General features: G+C 41.1%; 1 long non-coding RNA gene across 1 annotated transcript in view; it reads right to left on the bottom strand.

Annotated features, from left to right (window-relative positions):
• The window catches only part of LOC114050153, a 14,280-nt gene extending 1,046 nt beyond the window's left edge, over positions 1-13,234 (bottom strand). Inside the window, exons 1-2 of the long non-coding RNA XR_003569938.1 lie at positions 13,082-13,234; positions 12,579-12,675 (exon numbers count right to left, since the gene is read on the bottom strand). This is a non-coding gene — a long non-coding RNA (uncharacterized LOC114050153). The remainder of the gene's footprint in view (positions 1-12,578; positions 12,676-13,081) is intronic.
• Between the last annotated feature and the right edge of the window lie 7,369 nt (positions 13,235-20,603).

Genomic DNA, 20,603 nt, shown 5'->3' with positions numbered 1-20,603 from the left:
TGTGTGTGTGTGTGTGTGTGTGTGTGTGTGTGTGTGTGTGTGTGTATGTTGGGACATGAGCTGTGTTCCATTCTTGCTATGTGGCCCCCCTGCCATTGGCACCAACTATGTGACTATGGGCAAATCCCTTAAATTCTCAATGGCTTCCTCATCTGTAAAATGGGGATAACATACCTGTAATACCTACTTCACAAGGTTTTTATGAGAATTAAAAGAGATAATGTACACAAAGTACTTTGCAAGCTTCACTGGAATTAGAATCATGTCTTCTGACTCCCAGGGAAGCAGTATTTTACCATATAACCCTGCCACTTGTAGTAAACTGAGGGAAAAGAAGGACTGGCCCAGGAAGGATAGAGAAAGAGCCATTAAACATGTGGAAGGGGAATAGACTTGGTCCATTTGGACCAAGCGGGAAGAGCCAGGAGGACTGAGCAGAAGATGAAAAGAAGCAAGTTTAGGCTCGATGTTGGGAAAACTTTCCCAATAATTAGAGCTATCCCAGAGTGCGACGGGCTGCTTTGGGAGGTTCTGTTTTTCCTCATTGGAAGACTTTGACCAGGCTGGATGGTCACTTACCAGGTATGTTGTAATGGAGGCCCTTCTCTGGCTATGGGTTACTCTAGATGTTACCAAGGTCTTTCCAACTCTAAGATTCAGCAATTCTGGTTTTGTTTTCACTCTTGTGCCCAGTTGCCACAAGATTCCTTTTTTTCTACCCAGAAAAGTCCCATCTTGTCCACCTCTCTTTATATCTAGCCCAGTGCTTATTCTAGATTCAAACATCTGGCTCATTTCCATGCTCTGTCACTTTGTACAAACCACATGTAAGAAGTGAGTTCTCTATCCTTTGAAGTCCCATAGCACTTTGACTGATCTTATATTGCCCTTCTACATCCTACCTTGTTTAAGAGCTATCTGTTTCTATGTCTTATTTCCCCTAGTAGACCACAAGCAAAGGCAAAGAAGACTCCATGAGGGCAAGAAACATGTCTTTATTATCTCTGAATGACCCATGGAGTCTCAGAAACTATGGATGGATAAGTGATACCACTGGGTGAATAAATAACGCACTACTAGATCACCTGGAATTGTCTCTCCTCTACTCCTCTTTCCAATCTCTCAGTCAGCCAACAAGGGAAGAAAAGGGGAAGGGAAGAAGCATTTATATAGTACCTACTATGTGCCAGTCACTGTGTTAAGCACTTTACAAATATCTCATTTGATCCTCACAACAACCCTGAAAGGTAAGGGTGATTATTGTCCTCATTTTATAGTTGAGGAAACTGTAGGCAAACAGAGGTTAAGTGACTTGCCCAGAGAATCATAGCAAGTAAGTGACTGAAGTTGAATTTGAACTCAGGTCTTCCTGACTGCAGGCCCACCTAGATGCCTCAGCATTTATTAAAACAAACAATTTTTAAGTCTTTACTATGCGCCAGGCAAGACAGCTAGATGGCACAATGTATAGAGTGCTGGGCCTGGAGTCAGGAAGACTGATCTTCTGTGTGACCCTGAGCAGGTCACTTCACTCTGATTGTCTCAGGTTCCTCATCTATAAAATGAGCTGGAGAAGGAAAGGGCAAACCGCTCCAGTATCTTTGCCAAGAAAAACCGCAAATGGGGTCATGAAGAATTGGACGCAACTAAAATGACTGAACGTGTGCCAGGCACTGATTGTATTAAGTGATAAGGGATACAAAGAAAGATAAAAACATGGTCCCTTCCTTCAAGGAATTCACATGATAATGAAGGAGACAATAACTATGAACATACAAGATATATAAAGTAAATAGAAGGGAATCTCAGAGCCAAGGCACTAGAAGTGGAGGAGAGCTTGGGGAGATGCACTGGGAAAGGCTTCTAGCAGAAGGCAGTTTTTCAGCTGAGTCTTGAAGGAGGCCAGAAGTTGGAGGTGAGGAGGGAGAGCATTCCAGACATGAGGAAGAACCAAGCATTTAGCATGCAATTGAGGGGTGGAATGTCATGTAAGAGAACTATGAGTAGGCCAATGTCAGTGGATTGTAGAGTATGTGGAGGGAGTGTAGTATAAGAAGACTGAAAAGTAAGAAGGGACCATAGTGTAAAGGGCTTTAAGTGCCAGAGAATTTTATATTTGGTCCTGGATGTACTATGGAGTCAATTGGAGTTTACTGAGTAAGGACATTACATGGTCAGACCTACGAGTTAGGGAAATGACTTTGGCAGCTGAGTGGATGATGGACTGGAGTGGAGAGAGACTTGAGACAGAGAGACCAAGATGAAGGCTACTGCAGTAGTCCAGACAAGAAGAAACCAGGTTCCCCACCTCTAGTCTACACCAAGGTGATAGCTGTGTGAGTAAGGTGAGAAAGGGATGCATAAAAGAGAGGCTGTGAAGGTGATGTGACAAGACCTGGTCACTGATTACATAAGTGGAACGAGTGCTAATGAGAAGTAGACGATGATACCTTTCCAAACTTATTAGTAAGTATTCACATTTATAGAATGTTTGAAAGTTTAAAAAACACTTTCCCCACAACAATCATATTAGGTTGGCAGTGTAGGTGTTAATATGTTCATTTTATAGATGAAGAAACTGAGGATCAGAGAAATAAGGTAACTTGCCTATGAACACACAACTAGTAAGTGTGAGAGTCAGGATAAAACCACAGTCTCCTAACTCCAAGCCCAGTGCTTTCTCAATTAGACCATGCTCATTCTTAAATACTTAACACCCCTCCATGATGCCTCCTGTGAATCACCCTACCTAGCCCTAATCCATTCATTACATTCTATCTCCTTATGATTTACACAGTTTATCCCTTTATTAGAGTCAGGTTTATTAGAATCTTTATTAGAATCAGGTTGTAGGTGAGCTCAAGATTATAGGGGGCACAAGTATGTATGCCATAGCATATTTCCAATAATGAACCAAGCACAGGAAGTTGCATAAGGCATGTATGATTCAGGAAATTTATGATCAGAAAAGAAGGTGAGTCAGCTGTATAACCAGAATAAGAGATAACAATGGATGGCTGGCCCATTGTGGCTACATTGGTACCCACAAAATGTCCAAGGACATAGAGGAAGCCATTTCATACTTGGAAATGGTTATCTGTAAAAGATCTTTGGGCAAATATGAAAAGGGATCCCAATGGATTACAAGACACAAATGAGTAATGATCTGCAGTGGTGGAAGCAATGCCTACATCACTGAAATCAGAGATCTACTTGAGTACTACCAGAAGACGATTAAAGATTATTAAAAGAATAACGTGTGTGTACAATATGTTTCTTTTTCTGTATCAAGCACGTACATTCATTATCTCATTTAATCCTCGCAACAACCCTTAGACAAGTACAAATAATAGTGTCATCCACATTTTTGAGATGAAAATGGGGGCCGGAGAGATTAGGTTATTCATTCCACAAAGCTAACGAGTGGTGGGGCCAGAACATGAACAGAGGCTATCTTGCTCTAATTCAGTGTTTCTCCCACTATACCAGGCTGCCTTTGAGCCACTTTGTTTTTAGGGTTTCCTCTGCACTCCCCAAATTACTCTATATGTACTTATTTAATCCAAACCAATCAGGGTTTATTAATACCCACTGGCTGTGTTCCTAACCTACAGGATGAGGGGGTTGTATTAGCTGACCTCTGAAGTCCCTTCTTGCTCTGACATTTGTGATTCAATGAGATGATGAAAACTAACATGCATCCCAAACCTTTCATGGACTTTCTCCTAGGTATGTCTATGCCCAATATTTTTGTGCTTTGTGAAGAAAGGTTTGGGGCATCACAGTGGCTTGCTTCACGGTTACCTTTGTTTTAAAAAGTAAAATAAAATAAAATAAAATTTGTTTGCCATCTTTAGTTTTTAGATTGCCTAAAATTTCCCCCTAGATCCTTCTCCTTCCTCCTCCCTGTATAACAAATAATATTTTTAAAGCAAATAAAAAGAGAAAAACAATCTGCAAAACCTTTCAATATATCAAAAGAATATGAAAATATATGCAATGGTCCACAAGCATGGACCTCCTCACCTCTGCAAATGAATCAGGGATGTGTCTTCTGTCTTAATTCAGGGTTTTAATTGTTCCTTGTAATTTTGCAACATTCAACTTCTATTATTTTGGGTTCTTGTTCTTTCCATTTATATTGTAATTTTAGTTATTGTATATATTATTTTCTTGGTTCTGTTTACTTTGATTTTGCATCGGTTTAAATAAGTCTTTATGTGTTTTTCTATATTCTTCATATTCATTGTTTTTTTATAACAGTAATATCCCATTCCATTCATATACTACAATTTGTTTAGCCATTCCTAAATTGATGGGCATCTACTTTGCTTCCATTTCTTTGCTACCACAAAAAGTGCCACTATAAATATTTTGGTGTATATGGGAACTTTTTTTTTTTTATCAGTGGCCTCCTTAGTGTATATGCCTAGCAATGGAATCTCTGTGTCACATGATATGGACATTTTAGGCATTTTATTTGCATAATTCCAAATTGCTTTTTAAAAAAAAATAACATATAGTTTCTTTATTTTCTAATTCCTGTCACTAAATAAATGGTTATTTATTTATCTGTTTGTTTTGAGTGGGTTAACAATACTTTATCCAAATTGCTTTCCAAAATGGTCATGAAGATTTACAGCTCCACCAACAATGCCCTATTATGCCTATCTACTGTGTCCACAAATCATACAACATTGACAATTCTCATATTGTGTCATCTTTGCCAATTTGTAAGGAATGAGGTGAAACGTCAGAGTTGTTTTGATTTGAATTTTTCTTATTATTATTCTTTTATATGGTTATTAATAGTTTCTAATTCTTCTTTTGAAAAGTTTTTGCTCAGTTACTTTGACCACTCCTCTACTGGGGAATGGCTTTTGGTCACATATAGTTGTCTATATATCTTGGATACCAAACCCTTATGTGAGAAATTTGAAGCAAAGTTTTGTTTTCCATTTGACTGTTTTCCTTATTATCTGAGATGCATTGATTTTGTTTGTGCAGAAGCCCTTCAATTTCATATAATCAAAATCATCAAAACCATCTACTTTATCTTTTCTTATTGCCTTCATCCCTTGTTTAGGAATACATTTCATACCCATAGCTGTGAAAGATATATGATCTGCTTATCTTCTAATTTTAACCAGTATGAACTGCCTCTATTCTGTTCCTGTCTTACTAGTTGTAAACAGGTCATTATTATCCTCTTGGGCTCCTACAACAAAGAGTAACCAATGAAAGTTCCTCATAAAAAAACTCAGACCAGGGGCCCCCACAAGAGGACTCTGCCTTTTCAGGAATACAAAGGATACAAAGACCTTTTCCTGGACCAGTAATTGTCACCCTCAGACCAGAGGAAAACACAGGTGATGATGCTACACAGAAAGAGCATTCCTTTGGTGACTGTAATCTAAAATCTTATCTTTAGAGTTTACTCAGTGCTTTCCTCATTAAGCAAACAAACAAAATAAAACACCCCGTGAAGTAGATAGAACGAGTATTATTATGTTTATTTTACATATAGAAAAAATGAGACTCAGAAAAGTCAAATGCTTGCCCATAGTCACATTGATAACAAGTGTCAGAGGCACAACTGGAATCTAGTTAAGTCCAGTGTTCTTTGAATGTAGCAGTGCTGATCATGAGAACTCCAATATGTTACTCTGGAGCTTGGAATGCAGTCTAGCACCTGCTGAGATACACGCCCTTTGTCAGTCAAACATAGGGACTGGAGACAATTGCTGCTGAGACACAGAGAAGCTCAGGATACCCGGCCCTGCTCACTCTGTACCTAACCAATGAGTCACTGTTAAGGTCATTGTTGAGGAAACCCCACTGCTCAGCTGGAGGCTCTCCAGTTCTCAAATTCATTGACTTATCATCCCCACCCCAGCTACTCCGGAGAAATTTTACTATTGGCTGTAGCTGTTGGTTTTCCCAAAAAAGGAAGGAGTAAAAAGGTACCTATCATACAAATATGAAATGGATATGGAACAGATCCTTTACTTCCACACAGAAGGGATGCTAATCACAAGAGAATTATAGCAAGCATTATGGAATACTTAGAACAGAATTCACTAACATCACTACTAACAAAATCGGTTGGGAGGCTAGTGTTTAAGCCTTATTGAGACATACAAAATTTTTGCAAAGCTGCTAATTAGTCATTTTGCATTTGACCTCTGCTGAGGCCAGCCTGATCAATCATGATCTTCTTGCTGGTGGTCTCTGTCTTTCCAATGCTCTCCAATGCTCCAATTCCCTTGACATCTGCCCATTCCTATTACTGCTCTCTTTCTGTCTGAAACCCCAGTACCTGCACAATGGCTTGAACATAATAAGTGCTTAATATGTCATTGTTTCACTGAAATAATTCATCCTACCCTGCCCTCATGGAGCTTATGGTCTAGTAGGAGAAATAAAACATGTATACAAGTAAGTATAATTCCAGTCAGTCTACATGCTGTAAGAGAAGTATAGATAAAGAACACAAGAATTAAGAAGAAGTAATAACTTTTGGCCAAAGGGTTAAATATTTTTGTTTATTGATATTCTTTTTTTTTTTTCGGCCAAAGATAAGGTTTATTGGAACATCTGTCACATTGGGCTGACTGTTAAGGAGTCTGAACTAATTGGCTAATTGGCTAGATTTTAAGAATCTGAGCACCTTAATGTAGACAAGATGGATCTTATATACAGAAAGACTGTGGGAGGGATCTAGGAGTGGCCAAGAAGTTTGGGGTGACTGGAGTAGGGGTCTAAGGAAGATCTGAATGAGAGTGACCAATAAACTGGGGTGAACAGAACACCTGGGACCTGGACTACGTGGCCAAGGCAGAATGGAGCCTAGCTAGGATTAAGAGTGGGAAAGGGCCAGAGGCCATTGGGAGGTAAAACAATGGAGGGATAGGCTAGATTAAGGGTAACAGAGAATTAGGAGATTGGTTTAGCCACAATGAAAGGCCAGTTGACGGGATTATAGCCTCAGGCAAAAACCAGAGATTTTGGCCATGTGGGAAAGTTCAGGATTTTTCCTTTTTGAGGTCTAGATCCCATTCTCATCATTCCCCCCTCAAACAAATGGGACCCAAATTCTTTTGGGGTAAGGGGAGAAGAAAGTCTCAGCTTCTGAAACTGTTTCCTGCTGGGAAGGGGCATAGAGCTGTCCCTGCCTCGAGGGGGTCTCAAAGAAAAGGGTGACTGGAACGGAGCACAGGCTGCCCCCAGGGAATGATGGGGGGACATTGACTGGTACACGCTGTTTGCTCTCAAAGGTGGATGACCTGTAGCCGGGAAGACACAAATCTGACAGAAAAGACTGTAGGGCCCAGATATGACAGGATAAAACATCCTTAGCTCTGTTTGGATTCAGATAATTCAGTTTTCCAATCATGCAGTATCAGATCAATCTCATAGCCAGACTCAGGAATAACCAAGTGGGTAATACTCCTTTTCAAAAGAACATAATGGGGAAACTGAGCCAGGAGGATCCCACCTTAGACTGAGGCTAAAATTGTCTTCTCAGCTTTTCCTGATGTATCACATTCTCTCTTAGTAGCTTGTGGCATTTCTCTCAGATGGGGGATTATTGATTACCGATGGATTATTATGATCCATCAGGCAACTCAAAATAAAATCCTATGAGCTTTTACCTCACACAGCAAGTTTCACTAATCACAGTTTAGGAAAAACTTTTCCAGGATTTACACATCTCAAACTTAAATTTGTCCTGGTGTAAAAAGCCAATTGTTAGAGATTATTTCTATATACTTGCGAATTCTCAGCAAGACAAAACCCAAACAAGCTTTTTGGCAAATTTGCACATTAAAACAATAACCAACAATAGCCAAATAATTTTATCGATAACCAAATTATGAAAAGTTGCTTTACATAACTGATACAAAAAGTTCACCAATTTGAAACTTGAAGCAAACCAATTATCAATCAGGTGACTTCAGTTTTGTTAAATGCATTTCCAAATTACTTTACACAGAGAATCAGCATCTCATCATTAACAGTCAAAACTACAATTTTAAAAGAGCGTGCTTACCCAAGTTCAGAGGCCAGCTTCTTTACCTAGAGCAGGACATGCTGAACCTGGGTGATGCTTCCAGGCAAAGGTTGCCCTAGGGCCCCTGCGCCTTCCTTTCCCAGGTGGGGGAGGGTGAAGTCAAAGGTGAGGAGTAAAGGGTGAAACTCTCTTCTCCTAGGAGAGGGGTTAACAGATACCCTCTTGACTCAAGGGAAGTGAGTGGGAGGAAAGGAGTGACCAGGGTTGTAAGGAGGAGTTTCAAAACTCCTTAATGATCAATCACAAAACCTTCAGAATCTGCTAAGATGTTTTTTAGCTGTTCTAATTTTTCCCTGTAATCTCCATGAAGGAAGATTCAGGAGTGTAGAGGGGAACAAGAAAACCTCAAGGAACCAAAAAGCAACTGCAGTTTCCCCCAATTGCCTAGCACCAAGAGAACTGACAGAATTGGGCATATGTTGGGGCAGCTAGGTGGTGCAGTGGATAGAGCACCGGCCCTGGATTCTCAGACACGTAACACTTACCAGCTGTGTGACCCTGGGCAAGTCAATTAACCCCAACTGCCTTAAAAAAAAAAAAAAAGAATTGGGCACATGCTTCCAGATAGGGAATTGGTCCTTGTCCTCTGTGCTGCAGATGGTGTACCCAGCTCCATGGCCTCCAGCCAAACCAGTGGACTGAGAGCCTGAGAGTGTTAGGCCGAGTGTGAGACAGCTTTGTAACTGTTTGCCTGAAAAGCACCTCCAAGCCTTGGTGCTTGGAGAGTGACCCCAAATACAGAGCAAGAAAAGGGAAGGGGAGGCTTACATACCTCTAGTCCTGGCTGGAGAAGAACTTGGGGTTAGGCAGTTTCCCTGTACAGGCCACCAAAATGTTGAGGTTTAGGGGTTAAGGGGTGCTGGGACCCCAAAATCACAACACACAGGTCCTACCTGAAGGAATTCGACCTAAGCCTTCTTTCAGTCAAAGACAAGGTTTATTAGAACATCTGTCATATTGGGCAGACTCTTAAGGAGTCTGAACATTGGTAAGCCAATTGGATAGATTTTGAGAATCTGAGCCTATTGATATTCTTAAAGCGTATTGGACCATGCCACTCCCCAGTCAAGATGATTCATTTGTTTCCTCTTGCCTCTTGGATAAAATACAAACTCTTGCATTTGGCATTAAAAACCCTTTGTAATCTGGCTCCAACCTATTTTTCCAGGTGGATCACATATTACTCTTTTATGTGATCTACAAGATAGCCAAATTGGCCTACTTGAGATACATACCCTGCTTGTGCTCCATCTCTGGGCCTCTGCAAGGCTGTATTTCTGTCCTAAACTTCCTTCCTCAGCCTCCTGGGTCTCCTTGCTCTCTTCAAGGCTCCGCTTCAGGGTCACCTCCTACAAGAGGCCTTGCTTGATACCCTCCTAGTGCTACACACATACACACACACACGCGCACACACACACACACACACACACACACACACACACATATATTTTTTGTCTTTATGCAACACTTCTGCCCACTTAGGTTGGTCCGTGCCCTAAAGGGCAGGCTTTGTGACACCTGATTGACTGAGAAACCTCTCTGAGCTTATGATGCTTTACGCCTGCTTGAATGGAGAAGAGATTTCTTCAGACAGTTGAGGACTTTAAGAAAGGCTGTCTTAAGGGGCAAGCTTAGACTTTTGGATGGGAGATAGGAGATGTCTCTGGAGAGCAGTGGGGAGCTGGCTTCCAACATATCCCTTGACTTCCAGCATTTACAACCCTAGAGAGTGCTAAGACAGGTGCCTCACCTCCTCCCCCTCTCCTGCCAATTTTGTCTCCTCCTTGGTTGAGCTGAATAGTTTTTATTTTGCTCCCAAGTTGGAGAGATCATTTACTCTTGTGGATTCTTTAGTCTATTCTAGTCCATATAATTTCCCCATTTCTGTTGGCTGCTTACTTTACTAACAATATGTATTACCAATTTTTTTTTTGGTCTTCAGGTTGGTCTTTTGTGAGAGGGAGCTAAGCTGTCAAAAATAAGCTAAGTATTGTTTTTTCTTTAAAACTAATCAGGTGGGGCAGCTCGATGGTGTAGTGGATAGAGCTCTGGCCCTGGAGTCAGGAGGACCTGAGTTCAAATCCGGCCTCAGACACATAACACTTATTAGATGAAAGTCACTTAACCCCATTGCCTAGCCAGAAAAAAGGAAAAAAAAACTAATCAGGAAAAGTGAAAGTGATGTTTCTCCTGGGCCGTCAATGTTATATCCTTAGAATACCAATATTTGAGGTGTGATGGATAGATATAATTTAGCTCAATACTCATCTGGTATATAGGGGAGCAAAGCAGTAAGTGTCCAGCCCCTACCCTCTTCCTACTCCCTAAAAAGGTAGAAATCACAATCTCCCTTGGAGAAAAGTTGGCCATATCCCAGACCAACCAATCTATCCATGTCCCCCATTAGCCAGGCTGCATTTATTACACAGCCCTACCACACATATATTTTATATCTGTGTATATGTAGTTCTCTTCCCCCCTCCCCCAATTCCCCTCCCTTTCCCATTTCCCTGCAGTGGAATATAAGCTTTTAGAGGATGGTGACAATTAGATTTTTTATCTCTGTATCTCTAGCATCCAGCACATTGCTTGGCATATAGTAGGTACCTAATAAAAGCTTATTGAGTTGAATTAGGACATTAAGAGCCCTATAAATAGAAATAGTTGCTTCCTACACAGGCATAACCAACACTGGAAAGCAACGTAAGATTGACAAATACTAAAGAATGCCAGAAGACATTAGAAAAAGTATTCCCTGGACTTCCTATGTAGGCTGTTCTCTAAGAAGCTTCATCTACTGTGAATTATAGCTGCACTTAATAGACTTGTGCCTAGGAAGGGATAGTTTCAATTGCAATATCCTTTCATGCTCACGCCAGGGGGAGGCAGGGCCAGAACCTGAACCAAATCAATATCTTCTCAAACTCCCAGGCAAGGCATGGAGGTGCGAACCTTTTATCCTTGTTATCCCAAGGATTCCTCCAAGAGCTAGATAGGTTTTTAAATTGTATTGTCAGAAATCAGCATCCTTAGCTAGTTTAGACATCTGGGCAAAGGGGGGAAACAGGTGTATCTGCTGGGACTTCATAGCTTGATTGGTATAGCCCTGGACAGCAGTATTTTGGGAAAGCAACTGTAGCCACCACCTACCCCATGGTGCTCCTCTGCATGGCTGTCACTCTTCCCATGCCAAGTTTATGCTGGATTTTCTCTAAAGGAAACTTTCAATGTTCCACAGGTACCCTCTCCTTTATCCAGGATTAACTGTACATCTCTTTCCTTGTATAATATTTGAATACATAGGTATTCAAGAATTGAATCTGTGCACTCTTTTGGAGGGGCAGCTGGGGGCAGAGTAGATAGAGTACTGGGCCTGAAGTCAAGAAGACTGATCTTTCTGAGTTCAAATCTGGCCTCAGACACTTATTAGCTGTATGATCCTGTGCAAGTCACTTAACACTGTTTGCCTCAGTTTCCTTTTCTGTCAAATGAGCTGGAGAAGGAAATGACAAAGCACTCCAGTATCTTTGCTAAGAAAACCCCAAATGGGGTCACAAAGAGTCAGACACAACTGAACAATACACAACCACCCTAGCTAATCCTAGCTAGGTCAGGGAGAGGCAACCAATGAGTCTCAGAATATCAAGCTGTAAAATGGGGGAGAAATAAATAACAGAATTTTAGAATTACAGCTAATCTTAGAATTAGAAGGGATCTTAGAGGGCCATCTAACCCAAGCTAGACCTGAAGTATGAATCTCCTTTAATATATCTGATGAGTGGTCACCCAACCTCCTCTTGAAGAATTCCACCAATGGGAATCTCACCACCTTCTGGGGAAACCTATTCTGTTTTTATACAGCTTTAGTTGTTAGGCAGTTTTTCCTTACATTGAACTAAAATGTGCTCCTTATTTCAAAAGGGGGTAAAATGTGAGAATAGCTACAATATGCTTTACAGACACAAAAATAACAAAGTGTAATGATTATTGTTCTGTAAGCTAGCTTTCAAGGGAAAATTCACTGTGCTCTCTACCATAAGCAACTTTTCTCTTTTCTTTTTCTCTCTCCCATTTCTTCTGGTTTTCTCCCTTTTTCTTTACCTTCATCTCTGCCTTAGGCCTACCAGTGCTTTCCCTGCCCTTCAAGGATAGCCCTCAGGGCTACATAGACTGCTTGTTCTGGGTTAGATTCAGCAGAAGGTAATAATACCAACAATGGAAAGGAAAGAGGTAGTATCATCTTTGGTACAAGGTGATCAGAGAAGAAGAGAGAGTGTGAATTAATCAGCAGAAAACCGTTATGGCCAGATCCCTAACCAGATCATGCTTCTCACTTGTGTCCTCTGATCAACACACACACACACACACACACACACACATACACACATACACACACACACATACACATACCCACACACAAGCTCATACACACAAAGACAAAAACAAAAGCAATCCCTCATAAATTCTTGAAGAAATCACCAAAACTTAATGAATTAAAAAGTACCTTTCAGGCTCCTACAGTTGGCATATACACGCCCAGACATGCTAAGATGGCGGGAGGACCATACAAGGACTAATTGAAGAAGCCACCAGCCTTTAGTCTAAAGGAGAGACGATTGAGAAGGAACATTACTATCTAACAGTATTTGAAAGGCTAATATGTAAGAGAAGGAATTTACTTAGTTCTACTTGAGCAGAAGTAGAAGCAGCATGTCAAAGTTGCAGAGAGGCAAATTTTAGCCCAATATAAGGAAAAGCTTCTGCCAGGGTGCATTGCTGAAACAGAAAGGGATTTGCAGGAGGATCAAGGAATGCTGAAAGCAATAGACATTTTCATTTGGAGTATTTAAAGGAAAGTCCCAAAGTCACTTAACAGGGGACATCCAAGGGACTGGGAGGAAGGGATGACGAGGGAAGGATGGGAGGGTAGCCCAAGGAATTCCTTGCACTAAGGCAGGACCAACGCCTCCAAAGTGGGACTGGCAAAGGGGAAGGAAGGAATACAACCTGCAATGTTGTCAGGGAGACTCAGGCATGAAAGTCTTCAGGTCATGGCAGAAGCAGAAAGTCCACAATGTTCTAACAATCCTAGGACTTAGTACATCAAGCTGATTCTGGATTGCTCCTAGGTCAATGCTTCAGGGGAGCTCAGGAAGTATCCAGCTCAAGTATCCAGCTTAAGGCTCTCCAATATGACAGCACTGAGGTGTTTTAAGAGGAGGGGAGAGGTTCAGCTCAGGTGATCTGATTGGTTCCCCAGCCCTTGAGGTCACAGGCTGGGAGGCATCAATCAACTTGGAAAATGGACATTTTCAGACATAGAAGATGCCGATATGGGAACATTCCAGAAGAGAGATGGATCAGTAGTAATTCCTGGAATCCTCATAACTTTCTACCCAACATTCCTGAGAAGTTCAGAGCTCAGCCCCTTGCACTCTTTCCAATCCTGATAGATTTCCCTGACCCCAATACCTATCCTCCACAAATACTGTGGCAGCTAGGTAGTAGACTAAACAGAGCGCAGAATTTAGAATCAGGAAGGCCTGTGTTCAAATCCAGCCTCCAACTTTTATTAGCTGTGTGGTTTTGGGCAAGTCATTTAACCTCTGTCTTTTCCATTTCATGAACTATTAAATAGAAATAAATGGAGTTATGAGAATTGAATGAGATAATATTTGTAAAGTGCTTAGTACAGTGCCTGGCATATAATAAGGACTGAATAAATGCTTATTTCTTTCCTTTCTTCTTATTAACAGATGAACTTACTTCAAAAGACTCACCCCCATCCAGGCCCATCCTCATCCAGCCAGAGGGAGCAAAGATCAGAATGACTGGGCAGTACTGCAAGAGGGCAGAGTACATCTCACATTTAGAAAGTCATCATCTCAGTTTATTTGTTTGTTTGTTTTTTCAAAAGAAGAACTACAGTCTATTAACAACTATGTGAAAGAATGCTGCAAACCACTAATGAGAAATACTGATTAAAACAACTCTGAGGTTTTACCTCATATTCAACAGATTAGCAAAGATGGGAGAGTGAGCCCAGATCCTATGTACTATACAAGATGCTAGAAGAAAGGACAAGTAGGTGGCACAGTGGATACAGCGCCAGGCCTGGAGTCATGAAGACTCATCTTTTTGAATTCAAATCTGGCCTCAGATACTTCCTAGCTGTGTGACCCTGGGCAAGTCACTTAATCGTGTTTGCCTCAGTTTCCTTTTCTGTAAAATGAGCTGGAGAAGGAAATGGCAAACCACTCCAGTATCTTTGCCAAAAAAAAAAGCCCTAAATGGGATCACAAAGAGTTGGACACAACTGAAATGACTGAACAACAAAAAGAAAAGGCAAATATAAAGAACTGAGAGAAACATGGGAAGATTTGTATAAACTGATGATTCAGAACAAAGCAGAAGCAGGAGAGCATTGTACACGGTGCCACAGTCATACAAAGGTAAAAAAGGTTGAAAGACTCCAGAACTCTGACCACTGCAGTGTCTAATCATGACTTCAGAAGATTGATGGTAAATTGTGGTAGCCCACAGGGGCAGAATGAAGCACGCATTTTCAGACACAGTCAATATATTGATTTGTTTTGCTTGACTATAACAAGTGATAATAATAGCTCACATCCTTCAAGGTTTGCAAAGTGCTTTACATTATCTTATTGGAAGAGAGTCCTGTTGGGTGTGAGGAGATAGTCATTGGGAAATGACTGCTAATGTAAGGAAAGGAGCATCAATAAAACCTCTAAAAAGAAAAATAAAAGCCCTCTTCTCTAAAAATAGCTCCTGCATCTTCCCACTGTGCCCAGGAAGCCTGTCGCTAGGAAAAGTCATGAAGAAGGCAGGATTTGTATTAAGCAACTGCAAACTCCCTTTTGACCTCCTCCTCCACCACCCCTCCCTTAGGAGGGCAGTGTCATCCTATTGTCCTTCACGTGAGCAGAGTAATAGATTGGAGCTAACTCTTCATCCATAATGAACTAAACTCTGGGTTGATTAATTTTCTTTTCTCCTCTAACCACAACCTGCCTCCCACCCCCTTTAAAGATGACCTGTTCCTGAGACCATACCTTAGTCTCCAGAGATCCACGCCCATTCAGTGGCCATGGTGGAGTCATGGAAAGGCCAATGGATTTGAGAACCTAAAGACCTAGGTCCGAATTCTAATTGTGCTATCTACTACCTGTGTGACCTTCAGTAAGTCATTCAGATCAATCAACGGGTATTCATTAAGTACCTAGCACCTAGTATAGTATGATCATCTTATTCTTAAGGAGCTCATATTCTCCTTGGGCTTTAACTTTTTTTTTTGTTAAATAAGTGAATTGGACTAAATGATTTATAAGGTACTTCCAGTTCTAAGTGCTATGTTTCCTCATTTCCTTCCTTCCTTCTGTCTCTCTTTCCTTCTTTCCTCCCTTCCTTCCTTCTTCCCTCCCTTCCTTCCTTCTTTTCTTCCCTTTTTCTTTCCTTTCTTTCCTTCCTTCCCTCCCTCTGTCATTCCTTCCTTCCTTCTCATCCCAAACTAAGCACTACTCCAAGCACATATTTCTCTGCTTTTGTTATCCTTATTACTGGGGACCCTGTTATTCACAGTTAGAAAAACCTAGACATGAGTGGCTAAACAATACTTTGGAGATTTTCCTGGAATAAACTCCAGGTGGGAACAATGAGCCAAAGAGAGAAAATGATATTCTTGGGTCAGCCCCCAGGATTAGATTTAATCTAATCATCTAGCCCAACTGGCACCTAAACAGTAAATGAGTCCATAGTCCTAGGGGCAGGAGGGTGTCTGTAGGTCAAAAGTTACCCCGATAAGCAAGTTTAGAGCTTGTCTAGAGTCACCAGATTGAGTTGCTTTTTTCCTTTACATCTTGCGCAATTGTTACCATAACCACTACATTCCAATGGGGCTCAGTCTGCAGTGTTGAGCTGTATAATTATTCTGCTCAAGTTTACTTTTGCCTTCATGTGACACTCATAAATGACAAACTCTCAAATTGTCCCTGAAGTCTCACCTACTATCTGGGACCATAAAACAATTAACTATTAATTACTCTCATTCACTCCTCTACTCCAAAGTGTCCTTCCTCTTACATCATATTGGTTCTTCTGCTTATCTCTCTATTTCCAGGTAGGCTTTATCTAAACTGTCTAGAATGAATGGCATTCACTCTAAAATATCTAGAATCAATCTTGATAAAAGGCCAGTTAATATTGGAGGGGTAAGGGTTGCACAGGGGGAAAAGAGACTCAATCTGGTGATTCTAGACAAGTTCTAACTTCTTTGATATTTGGTTTCCTTACTATATAACCAGCACACATAAAGACTTTTATGGAGAACTCACAGAGGGCAAAAGCTCACGACGTAGTCAGAAGAAGCGATACAAGGACACTTTCAAGGTCTCTCTTATGGAATTGATTGTGTGACATGAGAGACAGCACTGCCCAGCATGGCATGTCCTCATCAGAGAAGGTGCTGTGCTCTATGAGCAAAGCAGAATTGAAGTAGCTCAAAAAAAAGTGAGATGCACAAATTTAGAGAATCCACCCCAAATGTTCACATGGACTATTGATGCCCAATCTGTGGTAGAGCATGCTGAGCTCGCGTTGGTCTGATGAGCCATAGTGGGACACACTGTAACTTGACTTTAACATAATGATGTCATTTTGGTCCTCTTCAAGAAAGAAGGCCAACAACCAACCAACCAACATACACTCTTGGTGGAGCCATGAATTAATTGGTCTAATTGTCCTATAAGATATGTAAAACTATAAACCATATAAACTATACATCAGAGATCCCATTACTGAACGTATACCCCAGGGAGACCAAAGCCAGAAGGAAAAGTGCCTTATACACCCAATTTTCATAGCAGTGTTTTTTGTGGTGACAAAAAAAAAAAACAGAAGCAAAGTGGGTGCCTCTTAATTAGGGAATGGGCGCGCAATTATGACATGTAAATGAAATGGAATATTAGTTTGGCATAAGAAATTACAACCATGAGAAATTAAGAGGAACATTTGTTATTGTTGTTCAGTGGTGCCCTACTCTTTGTGATCCCACTTGGGGTTTTCTTGGCAAGGATACTAGGATGGTTTGCCATTTCCTTCTCTCCAGCTCACTTTACAGATGAGGAACAGAGGTAAACAGGGTTAAGTGACTTGCCTAGGGTCCTACAGCTAGGAAGTACTCAGGAAGATGAGTCTTCCTGACTTTAGGCCTGCCACTTACCCACTGTGCCACCTAGCTGCCCCTACATAGGAAGTTCCAGATGATCTGATAACCAGGAAATAACCAAGGGGTTGCATAGCACCCTGGAAATAGAACTAGATTTGGAGTTAGACCTCTTGATTCAAATCCCAGCTCTGTTCCTTACTACCTTTGTGTCCTTGGACAAATCTCCTGATCTTTGTGGGTCTCAGGACTACATGACCTCTTAGGTTCTTTCCAACTCAAAATCTACGATCCTAAGACAATATATACACCAACCACAATAATGTAAAGTAAGGAATAATTCTAAAACATCCAAGCTCAGATCAATGCTGTGGCTTATTTTGTCTCCAGAACTATTGATGGCACCTATCTTCCTTCTCTGTAGAGAGAAGGTAGAATACAGGGCCAAATTGAGGTATAGACTGGCGGAGACAGCCAATGTGTGGTTTGTCCTGCTTGACTGTTCCTTGTTTCAAGAGAATGTTCTATGGGGGGGGGTAGGGAAGACAGGGAGGTGAAAGTGATATAAATCTTTAAAAGATTCATAGAAAAGCAAATAAGTAAATAAGCAAGCATGCAAACGAATGAATGAATGAATGTGAATAAGGAACATAGTCTATTTTCGACCATCTCTATGAAAGAAGATTCCATAACCTTTCTTTTATTAAATTTCCAGTCTGACTTCACAATATTCCCCTCCCATAATCTATATTCTCATCAATCTGGGCAATTAGTTGATTCCTAAGCTCAACGTGGGGTAGGTAGGTAGCTGAATGGATAGAGTGCTGGGCCTGGAGTCAGGAAGACCTGAGTTCAGATATGACCTCAGACACTTACTAGCTGTGTGACCATCTGTAAAATGAGCTGGAGAAGAAAATGGCAAACTTTTTTCACAAAGAGTTAGACAGGATTGAAAAAAGACTAAACAACAAAAAACCCCTCAGCATTCACATTCTGCTAGCTTTATATTTTGTTATCTCACACAGAAAAGGGGAACAGGGCAAAACAGTGTAGGGACTAGGTAGAGCTAGTATTTTGTTTACTATGGGGGACTGAGAGGAGAGAGATGGTACTTACCAGTACAGTTGGGATAGGGCAAAGTCATCATGTGTGGAACCAGTCTAAAAGAGAGGTAGCCACTGGGGAAGTGGAGGGATCATCAGAGAGGAGGAAGGATGGCCACCTTAGAATATGGCAGATCAGAGCAGTTTGGGGCACCAAACATGGGGAACAGCCCTCACGGGGAGAAAACCCCTATTTCCCAATAAGGCATATAGGTGGAGGCAGTAACTCTTCTGCCTCTGCTGTCCCCTCCTTGCTCTCCCTCCCCCACCCCAACACCTTTGCTCTAGAAGCAACCTGTGTCCTCTGCATTGCCTAGAGTATATTTTCTGGATCAAAGGTAAAAATAGCAGCCCCAGGCAAAGCCCAGGACAGTGTGGAAAGGATTAGACACAGGTCAACGTTCAGCTTGATATCCAAGGGTCAAGGTAACCAACTGTATCACTTCAGAGATAAATATCAGAATCCTTGTGAAAGCCAACTTCCCTGTCTATGCAGATCTGCTGAGGTCGGAGATATGCAGGGGACACACTGGCAAACTTGTATGTGCACAGAAATAGATATGCAGAGACTTGATCCCACAGAAACTCACCTAGCTAATACTGAAACTGAACCAGTAAGGTAACAAAAATCCAAAGGTCTTGGGAAGTGAAAACTCTTCTTAAATAAAAGGGGTTCTCAATAACAGAAGGCCAAATGAAACCCCTGGGGGGAGGTGTCAGCCATCGTGGGACACTGTCCATTCCTCCCTCCTCAGTTATTAGTTTGAACATTGAAATTCCTTCTCCTCCAGAAGGGAGCAAAATAAATGAAACATTCAGCCCTAGATCAGGGGTTCTCAACCAGGGGGCTGTGAACTTTAAAATGTATATGTAAAAATTCATATATATATTATATAACATTTGTATTTGTATAAACTTATTTATATAATATATACTTACATAAAATTATATCAAATATGTAACCTATATATGTTAATAACTATATTGCTTTTTTTTTTGTGGGTAGGCAATGGGATTAAGTGACTTGTCCAGGGTCACACAGCTAGTAAGTGTTATGTGTCTGGGGCCGGCTTTGAACTCAGGTCCTCCTGAGTTCAGGGCCGGAGCTCTATCCACTGCACCACCTAGCTGCCCCTATGTTGCTTTTTTGAAATTAGATTTATTTCAATGAAGAAAAGTCTATCTTCTTACCTTCCCACCTCCCCACTGAAAAAGAAAAAGAAAATCTTTGTAACAAACAGGCATAGTCAAACAAAATAAATTCCCACATTGACAGTATCCCAAAAAGTTATGACTCAGTCTATATGCCCTGAGTCTATCACCCAACTCTAAGTCATGAGTCAGGTGGAATTGTGGTTGGTCATTGCACTAACTAGAGTTCTTAACCTTTCAAAGCTGTTTATCTTTATGTTGTTGCTATTATTATGTAAATTGTTCTGATTCTGCTCACTTGATTCTTTATCAGTTCATACAAGTCTTCCTGGTTTCCTCAGACACCATCCCCTTCATCATTTCTAATAGCACAATAGTATTGTATTACATTCAAATACCATAATTTGTTTAGCCATTATCCAAATGATAGGTACCCCCTTAGTTTCCAGTTCTTTGTCACTACAAAAAAGCTGCTATAAATATTTTTGTCCGTATGGATCCTGTAACTCTTTCTTTGATCTCTTTGAAGTACAGAGCTAGTAGTGATATTGCTAGCAATCGACATAAATGATTTCTTTTGTACTCTTATGTATCTCATTTTATGCACTTAATTATTCTGAGAAGGGATACGTAGGCTTCACCATACTGCTAACAGGGTGGGTCCATGACACTAAAGATGCCTGTTGATATGCTTCAGAACCTCAGTGTTCTCACAGCTGGAAGTCAGTAAAAAGTAATCCAATAGCTGTGTGTGCACAGTTGTGGGGAGGAAAGGGAGAGTGGCTCTGCTCCTGAGGAGTTTGCTGTTTAATAAGGGAGAGTGAATGTAGTCCCCTATACAGTGACAAGGTTAAAGCATCACAAACAAGCCCAGAATCCTATAACAGTGCTGTCTAGTCGAAATATCTCTGCTCTCTGTCTCAGAGCAGCTGGGTTTGAAGCCTGGCTGTTACTTCCTTGCCATGCAAACTTGGGCAAGGTTCTGGGCTTCAGTTTGTGGTGCAAGGAGGTTGGACTAGATAACTCTAAGTTCCCTTCCGCTTTTAAAGTCTGTGAGCCTGCGTAACTTGACCTTCTCTCTAACACTCCTTTT

Source organism: Vombatus ursinus, unplaced genomic scaffold (genome assembly GCF_900497805.2).
Source record: "Vombatus ursinus unplaced genomic scaffold, bare-nosed wombat genome assembly UNPS02014798.1, whole genome shotgun sequence".
Taxonomy (NCBI): Eukaryota; Metazoa; Chordata; class Mammalia; order Diprotodontia; family Vombatidae; genus Vombatus; species Vombatus ursinus.
This window is presented reverse-complemented; position numbering and strand designations above follow the sequence as displayed.